An 8,091-nucleotide genomic window follows, 5' to 3' on the forward strand; every position below is an offset into this window, starting at 1 on the left:
GGAATGAGGATCATAGCAAGAGCAAATGGTGGAGAGACAGACAAAAGATAGAGCTGAGGTCCTCAGTATCCTAAACATATTTGTTCAGCTCCTTTTATCCTGCTCCTAGCTCTGTGCCAGGCATGGTGCCATTACATATGGGAGAGGCAGCAGTGAATGGTGGTTAGTAGTAGTTTATTCTAACTGGGGAAGAGCTTAGAGGAAGGATGGAAGGAAGGGAAGAAGGAAAAGAATAAGGAAGGAAGGGAGAAAGGGAGGGAGGGAGGAGAGGAAAAAGGAAAGGCGTGTTGGGATTTGACAGGCAGAAGGAAGGTCTCTGGGCCTGGGGTATAAAGACCAATGGGTGGGGAAGTGGGGAGATGAGACCACAGAGGCAAGCATGGGTGATGTTATGCAGAGTCCAGTTATCTGTATTGTAAAATAATTTTGGACTTAATTCCAAGGGCATTTGGGAAACCATTTAACAATTTTTTTAAATCAATCTTTATTGTTCATATTATTACAAAGGTTCCTCATTTCTTCCCCCCTCCACCAGGTTCCCACCCCACCCTCTTTCCCCTCCCCATCCCCCATTGTCCTCATCCATAGGTGCACAGTTTATGTTCAGTCTCTTCCTCCCTCCCTTTCCCCGATAGTAAATCCCTTTTCAGATAGTAAATCAGTTACTTAGCATTTTCTCATATCAATAATACCTCCACATGCCCAATGATACACTTCACACAAAAGACATTTCCAAATAGGTCAACCAGCCTCATCCGGGCCCCACCCAAGGCACTCACAGATCAACACCCCAGCCCCATACTAACTCAACACATCCAGATCTAAGCCTTCATCACTTGATTCAGCAGATCCTCAAGTTCCTGCAGAAGTTTCCAGCCATGTCTGAGAGGCAGTCGTGGGGCAGGGGCAGGCAAGGAGCGAGCTGTTTCGGGCCTGGCTGCTCCGGGCCTGGCCTCTGTTGCTCTGGTTCGTTCCACAACCAGCTGCTCCGGGTCTGGTCATTGCCACTCCCGACCTAGTTGCTCTGGACTTGGCTGCTGCTGCTCCAGGCCTGGCCGCACCCAACCCGGCTGCTCTGGGCCCGGCTGCTCCGGGCCCGGCCGCTCCGGGCCTGGCTGCTCCCAGCCTGGCAGCTGCTGCTCCGGGCCTGGCCGCACCAGACCCAGCTGCCCCGGGCCTGGCCTCTCCCAGCCTGGCAGCTGCTGCTCTGGGCCTGGCCGCACCAGACCCAGCTGCCCCGGGCCTGGCCGCTCCCAGCCTGGCAGCTGCTGCTCCGGGCCTGGCCACACCCGACCCGGCTGCTCCGAGCCTGGCCGCTCCCGGCCTGGCTGCTCTGGGCTTGGCTACTGCTGTTCTGGGCCTGGCTGCTCCCGACCTGGCTTCTCCGGGCCCGGCCACTCCGGGTCTGGGTGTTCCTGGACTGGCCACCCTGGGCTTGGCCGCCTCCTCCTCAGGCCTGGCTGCCACTGCCCCAGGTCTGGCTGCTCCAGGCCTGGCTGTTGCTGCTCTGGTTCTGGCTGCTGCTGCTCTGGGGGCTGGCCGTTGCTGCCCCGGCCCGGCTGCCACTGCCTTGTGCCTGGCCACTCTAGGCCTGGCCGCCGCTGTTCCAACATTCTGTCCTTTTTTTTTTTTTTTTTTTTTTTTTTTAAACGCATTTATGTTGCAATGTTGGCTGGTGAGTTGAGTTCTGACTTGGTCTTTGATTTTTCAAGATCTTCTTTGTATTCTTTCTTAAGTAATTTTACTATCTTTTGCTCTCACTTGATTTCTTCACATTGAGAACTTCGTTGGTTTCTTCCTCCTTGTCCTGGGAGCTTAGCAGGTTGGCCTGTGGCACCCCTTTATTCTCTGCAGGCTCCTGCGCTGCTTCAGCCTGTTGCTGGGGTCGGTGCCGCCCAGGAAGCAGCCCCCGGCCTTGGCTCTGTTGCCCGCGATCAGCGGTCAAATGCTCAGGGACACACCCCCCTTTGGGGGCCCCTTCGCCGGGCTCCTTGCTGGTGCCCGGCTGGCCGGTGTCCAGCAGGGGCTCCTGCTCCTCGTTGCGTTCCCCCAGTCTGGAGCTTTTTTTCTCCTTCCCGCTAGGGGAGCCTAGGATCAGAGTCAACGGACTGTCCTCTGCGCGCAGTGTGTGCAACTCTGGGGGCTCCGCTTTTCGCAGCTCCCCCAGGACTCCACCTCACAGCCCCGTCTCCCTCTGCTTGATCTTGGGTCCCCAGGGATTGGCCTAGAACTGGAGTTCAGGGAAGTCGGGAGTGGGGCTCAGCACCGCCGGAGATTTTGTTTCTTCCCGCCAGGGCAATACAGCATCAGAGTCAACATTCTGTCCTCTGCATGCATTGTGCGCGTCTGCGCACAGTGTGCGCGACTCTGGGGGCTCCGCTTTTCGCTGCTTCCGTGGGATTCCACCTCACAGCCCCGTCTCCCCCTGCCGGAGCCTGGGTCCCCAGGGTTTGGCCCATAACTGGGGGTCAGCGCTGCCGGTTCGGGGGTTCAGCCCAGGCTGGGGGTTCTATTTCCTTCCTGCTAGGGAACGCCAGGCAGCACCCAGCCCTCTCCTCCTCTCCGGCTGCGACCTCTCCGTGCGCACGTGCGTGCGGGCGCACAGCATGTCTCCGTACCTTAGGCTTTTTTTCAGCTCCTTTGATTTTCCTTCTGGTTTTCTCTTTCCTTCTTGTTGTAGAATTTTCAGTCAGTCGACTACCTGTAGCTCTGGGCAATGTCCACTCTACACTTTAGTTGTATTCCATCGAAATTGTGTGCTGCTGCAGTTAGGTGTCTATCCGAGCAGCCATCTTGGATCCTCCAGGAGTCTTAAAACCCCATTTAACAATCTTAAGTGGAGAAATGAAACGGTTACATTTGTCTTCTAAAAAGTATGGATGCAGTATAGATGATGAATTTGTGAGAGGGAATAGTTGATATGGGAAAAACAGGACTATGCTTCTTTAACTTTAGTATAAATATGAATTTCCTGCTTATCTTGAAATTCTTGAAATGGGGATTCTGATTCAGTAGATCTGGAATGGGCCAGATTTCAGTATTTCTAACAGGCTGATCCTGCTGGCCCAAGGACTCTACTTTGAATAACAAGAACTTAGGAAACCCTTGAGTATACTAGGTGAGGAATGATGTGGTTAAGAGGATGAACTCAACAGAGCAAAAGACCTGGATTCTAACCTTAGTTCTACGACTTTTTTGCTGTGTGACTCTGGGAAAGTGTCCCAATCTCTTTGAGCTTCAGTTTCCTTATCTGTGAAATGGTAGTAATAATTCCTATTGTGTAGGGATGTTTTAAGTTTTCAGTGAGGTAATCTATGGAAAGTGCTTGAACACAGTAATTGTCATTCAATAATGGTAGCTTTGATTTTAATCTTATTGTTATTAATAAAAATCACAACTTTATGACCCCTCTCTGTTTCTTCGTTTATCACATTTGAATACTAGGTGAAATAGATTACCTTTACATATAAGGTTTCTGTTTTTGTCTCAAATGCAAAGTCTGGAACTTCTTCACTCCTTTGTAAAAACAAGTATTATGAGCCAATAGATGTATATCTCCCATGCGATTGATTTTATCTATTTGAGAGGAAACAATCAGAGATCCTTAAAGTACCATATTGTATCTGATTTAACCTGTTTGGACTGCTTTCCAACCAGTGGTTTTCAGCCTTCTTGCAAGTTAGAGTCACCTCAGGGTGGTCCCATCCAGATGAATTAAAAGCGGAGTGTGGGAGGCAGGCATTAGTATTTTCTTTCTTAAGTTTCTCAGGTGATGCTGAAGTGCCTTTAGGAATGAGAATCACTGAGTTTAAAAACAGAACGTGAAATGAATCAGGTACAGTCGAACAGGTGAAAGCCCTGGTGGTGAATGAGATATCTAGAAAGTAGCTTTGGCAGTGAAAGAGATGATGAGCCTCATCTCAAAGCTCTCATGGAATTTGAACTAACCGGGCTGTGTCCTGGGTTATATCTTTTAGGTTAATTGCCAAGGACCCCGGCCACCCCGCTTTCTTGTAACTCTAGCTGTACTTACTCGAGTTAGGATTCTCCTTAATGTTGAGTTAAACTTGCGTTTCTCTTCCTGATATTTAGTTTGTTCAATTTGTCGTGGCTGAAAAAAGCATTAACCCATTAAAAAAAATTCACAAGAAACTGAATGTATTGCATGCTTTCATGAGCTGTGCTTATCCATGTTATTGAAAAGATTTAAATTTTTAAACTATTTTTTCATAGAAAATACAGCCCAGTTTTACTTGTAACATTCTTACATTCTAATTTAATGCAGCTTGAGATGAACCACTGTCAGAGAGGGCACCTATTATACAGATTTGTTTCCTTTAAAAATTTAAAAAAATATATTTTATTAAATTTTTTAAAGAGAGGAAGAGAGAGGGATAGAGTTAGAAACATCGATGAGAGAGAAACATGGATCAGCTGCCTCCTGCACACTCTCTACTGGGGATGTGCCTGCAACCAAGGTACTTGTCCTTGACTGGAATCGAACCCAGGACCATTCTGTCCACAGGTCGATGCTCTATCCACTGAGCCAAACTGGTTTCGGCTAAAAATTTTTTTTTTTTTTTGTAGTTACCCACACTCTCCATTTTGGTGTAGAACAATTAAGCTAATTTGATTAAATAACTTTAGTTTGTTGGATTATCTACAGTATATGGGAATCTTTTCCTTTTCTTTTGCCCTAGGTGGTTTGGCTCAGTGGATAGAGCATTGGCCTGCTGACTGAAGGATCCTGGAATCGACTCTGGTCAAGGGTGCCTTAGTTGCACGTTTCTCCTTGATCTGGCCACATTCAGGAGGCAACCAATCAATGTGTTTTTCTCACATCAATGTTTCTCTCTCTTCCACTCTTTCTAAAAATTAATGGAAAAATATCCTTTCCTTTTCATACTTTCCCCTCTCTCTTTCACTCTTTCAATGGAAAAATATCCTCTCTCTTCCAGTCTTTCCCTTTCTCTCCCCCTCTTTCAAAAACCAATGGAAAAATGTCCTTGGGTGAGGATTAAAAAAATGAAGGTTGTTTTTTCTTTGTTTGTTTTTTTTTACCTTACAGAATATATGTATGTTTATGTTTGTTTGCATCTGAAAATTTATATTTAAAACCTTATATTCAGGATCCGGAAGCATTCTTTACCTGAATTTCTATTACCCTGCACCATAGTTTCACTTTTCAGCATTTCCTGAGCTTCTCTACTCACAGGAGGTCATTTAACAATGTATAGCCATGCCTTGTTCTACTGCACTTCACAGGTGGCATGTTTTTTAAAGACTGAAGTCAGGACCATCCACCAGCAAACAGATGATGACTTGCTCTCTTGCAATGATTGCTTCATTACTTGGTCTGGAACCAAACCTGCAGTGTCTTCAATGCAGACCTGCTTCATTTTTCTGCTGTGTTGACTCAAGAGAAAAAGAAAAGAGTGGGAAAGAGTGCTTTTGTTGGAGGGGTTAATACAGTTAAAATTTTACATATTTTAGGGATATTTTGTATGTATGCTAAGGTTTTCTTTTAATGATAGATAATTAGGAATAGAAGAGAAAACCGAGAAACTGTTAAGAGGTTCGCAAAAGGCACATATTGACAGCATTCTGGAACTTAAAGACTCTGAGTCTTTTTATGTGTTTATTAGTGTTGCTCATTATGGATTTACCCTTTTTATTAACAATCAGATTTCCATTAAAATTCAGTATATTCTGCAGTTTCTCAGCCTCACAGCTATTGGAGCTAACACCCATCACAGATAATGGGAAATGTTGGTACTCCCTCATGAGGTTTAATGCGTGCATATTTTAGTGGGGCCCGAGCTGGAGGAGAGTATTGTCTGCAGACATTTAATCACTGGAGTGTGTGGTCGGTGGTGAGAACAAAATTTTCATTTTCTGTGAGACTTGATGACTTCTTCCCATGTCTTCAGTTAAAAAAAAAGAAAAAGAAAGAATACTTGCTTCTGTCCAATCTCCCCGTTAAGTGCAGGCCAGTACCTGCTTTGTTGTGCCAGGAGATGTTTAGGTGATGTCTAGAAGCAGCAGTTCGTGTATGTTCTTGGAGCCCTGAGGACAGGCAGAGGACAGGGCTGGACCCTCTGGAATAAGGTTGTTTCAATCCTGGAGTGCTGGTGATTCCTGTTCAACCTGCCCTGGGAACATGCCCTGTGAAGGGAGAGGTAGTGATCTGAAGGAGAGCAGGGAAAAAGCAGGAGAGATGGACACAAATGCAGAGGGAATGGAGGGGGTGTGACAACAAAAAGATAGCTGGGTGGAGGGGAGGGAAAGTGTTTTGTTTTTACAAATATTCTTGGGAATGATGCGGTACACAGCGAGCAGGGCTGTACACACAGAGATTAATGGGAGGCCCTGGTACCTTCAGAAGAGGGGAAGCACCTCTGGGATACAAAAACAGTTTGAAATCCTTGTTTCTGGGTTCTTCTGGCTGATGGGGTAAAAGCAAGGCCAGGAAGCTTCAGCAGCCGTGGCCACAAATAAATCTGCAGCTGAGGCCCTCCCTGTCCTGGCCCCTCTGAGCGGGCAGAAAGCTTCCCCGTAGCTATGGCTTCCTCTACCCTCTTGAACTTCCAAGAGGGAGCAGTCCAAGGTTTTCCTGGCCTAGAGGAATTGGCTGTGTTTGGCTTCCTAGTGCAGATGGAACAGCTGGTCCGACTCCTATGGGTTGGGAACTGGCCGCAACTATGGGCAAGGGTCCAGGTGAGGCCAGAAACTTCTGCATTTCTAATAAACTCCCACGTGATGCAGACACTGCTGGCCATACTGCTCAAAGGGACTCTAGATCTTTATGGCTTCTACTGTGTTGCCATTCTGTGTTCATGTAATGAGTAGTGTTGTTAGAGTTCACAGATACACATATCACTGTTAACAAGCTGAGGGTGACATTGGACAAGTTGTTTTACTTTGCAGAGTTTTATTTTCCTCTATAAAATGAACACATAATAGTATCTACCTCAGAGGTAGATAAGAATTAAATGGGAAAAATCTATATGAAATGTTAGCAAAGTACCCCTCATATAGTAATTTCTTAGTAAATGTATTATTTTATTATTGTTATTATATTTTACATTTTTATTATTTTGAACTCAGTGGTTCATATCCATAGACCCAAAGCATGTATGGTTATACCCATTACCAGATATATGAGTATGGACCACTTTTTTGGCTATGTCACATCTTTAGAATAGTATTTTTAACTGTCGCTACCTATGGATATTGTGAAGGGTGAATAAGATTGCATGTATAACATCCTTGGCATATATTAGCTACTCTTAATGACTATGATACTAATCACTGGATGTGAAGGGTTTGCACAAGCAGCTTTCATTTCTTGGGGTTGGTCAGGTTCTTATGAGACTCTACACTAAGTGGCCATATTATTATGGTCTCTGAATGCATAATAGTCTGGCCACTCAGTGTACATCCTATATAATAAAAGGCTAATATGCAAATTGTCTCCTTGGCCCCCCCCCCCCAATGCACGAATTCATGCACCAAGCCATATATATATATATATATATATATATATATATATATATATATATATATATATATTACACACACACACACACTGAGTGGCCAGATTATTATACGTTCAGAGATCATAATAATCTGTAGGAGCAGCCCACACTAGAGACAGGAAAGTAGAGTGTGGGCCCAGGATCTGGAAGCAGGAACTGTCTCAGTGAAGGCAAGCAAGCAGGTGCAGTGTGAGGTAACAGTCTGGCAACAGCCTCTGACCTGTCTGGTACCCGATTTTAGTTCCTAAACCCCAAGTTTGTTCTTGCCTGTTCCACTTGGGTATGAGTGATTTCTTGTTTATCATTAATTTATTCACGCAGTAAGCACTTACTAAGGCCTATTATATGTCAGGCATGGTGCTAGCTCTTTGATTTTACGTCAGTGAACAAAACAGGCACAGCCCCACGGAGATGGACAATATGCAAACAAACGTAATTGTAAAATGCCAAATATTGGCAAAAAAAGAGTACAAGTTACTGTGATCATGACAGAGGTGACCTGCTGAGTTAGGGTAACCAGAGAGGAGGAGCTGATATTTGAGCTGAGACCTAA

This window comes from Pipistrellus kuhlii, unplaced genomic scaffold, assembly GCF_014108245.1.
Source record: "Pipistrellus kuhlii isolate mPipKuh1 unplaced genomic scaffold, mPipKuh1.p scaffold_m20_p_11, whole genome shotgun sequence".
NCBI lineage: Eukaryota > Metazoa > Chordata > Mammalia > Chiroptera > Vespertilionidae > Pipistrellus > Pipistrellus kuhlii.